At 45.0% G+C, this 1,435-nt stretch overlaps 1 protein-coding gene across 1 annotated transcript in view; it reads right to left on the reverse strand.

The window, feature by feature from the left end:
* Window positions 1-868, reverse strand: part of Arhgap9 (Rho GTPase activating protein 9) — a 14,015-nt gene extending 13,147 nt beyond the window's left edge. The window contains exon 1 of the mRNA XM_021204791.1: window positions 853-868. The gene's annotated coding sequence lies outside the window, so the exon portion shown is untranslated. The remainder of the gene's footprint in view (window positions 1-852) is intronic.
* Window positions 869-1,435: the final 567 nt, after the last annotated feature.

The following is a 1,435-nucleotide window of genomic DNA, read 5'->3' on the forward strand; positions in this document are numbered from 1 at the left end:
GAACTCACTCTGTAGACCAGGCTGGCCTCGAACTCAGAAATCCGCCTGCCTCTGCCTCCCAAGTGCTGGGATTAAAGGCGTGCGCCACCATGCCCGGCGCTTTTTTAATTTTATAAGCATATGTGAGTGTACATGAGTGCTGGAAACCAAACCCTGACCTTCTGCAGAAACAAATGCTCTTAGCCACTGAGCCACAGCTCCAGTCCCCATAATTGTTGTTTTGGGCCTAGTACCTCCTTTATAGCTTGAGGCTGACCCTGAACTCACTGTTCAATTCTTTTGCCTCTACCTACTGTGTACCTGGATTACAGGCTTGCCCCACCAGACCTGGCACTCTCTCCCCACGTCTTATCCTCTATCCCTATCAAAAAGTCTGGAATCTTGAGAAATTAAAAAATGTTTTTGATTATGTGTCTGTCTCTGTGTGCCTGTGTGGGCATGTGTGTGTGTGTGTATCTGTGAGGTCGGGTGTGTGTGTGTGTGTGTGTGTGTGTATCAGTGTGGGCATGTGTGTGTGTGTGTGTGAATGTTGGTGCCTGTGGAGTCTAGAGCAAGGCATCAGATCCCACGGGACTAGAAGTACAAGCAGTTGTGAGTGTCTCAGTGTGAATGCTAAGAACCCCAATCCTCTACAAGGGACCTCGACCGTACACTCTTAACCACTGAGCCCTCTCTCCAGCTCCTTCATTTATTATTTATATTTATTCAGTGTCTGTGTATGTATGTATGTATGTGTGTATGTATGTATGTATGTATGTATGTGTATGTATGTATGTGTGTGTATGTATGTGTGTGTGCATGTATGTGTGTATATGTGTATGTGTGTATGTATGTGTGTATGTGTGTATGTATGTGTGTGTGTGTGTGTGTGTGTGTGTGTGTGTGTGTAAATTAGAGGAAAGCTTTCAGGAGTTGTTTCCACCCTGTGGGCCCTGGGGATTGACTTCAAGGTATCAGACTTGTTCCTTGGGGCAAGCACCGTTAGTATTATTTGGGGTCAGTTGAGACAGGGTTTTACTGTGTATCTCAGATTAGTCTTTAAGCTCAATCTGTATCCTAAACTGGTCTCAAACTTGTAGCGATCTTCTGTCTTGGTCTGCTGGTTGGTTATTGGTGTGAGAGACATGTCCACTGGATATTGTTATTTTGGTTTTTCAACACAGGGTTTTTCTGTGTGTAGCCCTGACTGTCCTGGAACTCACTGGGTAGACAAGGCTGGCATCAAAATCGCAGAGATACAGAGACACACACAAAATCCCAGTCCACACTCTGGCTGAGAGCACTGGCTGCTCTTCCTGAGGTCCTGTGTTCAATTCCCAGCAACCACATGGTGACTTACAACCATCTATAATGAGATCTGGTGCCCTCTTCTGGTGTGTAGGCATATACGTAGGTATAACACTGAGTACATAAAAAAATAAGCCTAAAAAAAAAA

The sequence above is a fragment of the Mus pahari genome, chromosome 9 (assembly GCF_900095145.1).
Source record: "Mus pahari chromosome 9, PAHARI_EIJ_v1.1, whole genome shotgun sequence".
Taxonomy (NCBI): Eukaryota; Metazoa; Chordata; class Mammalia; order Rodentia; family Muridae; genus Mus; species Mus pahari.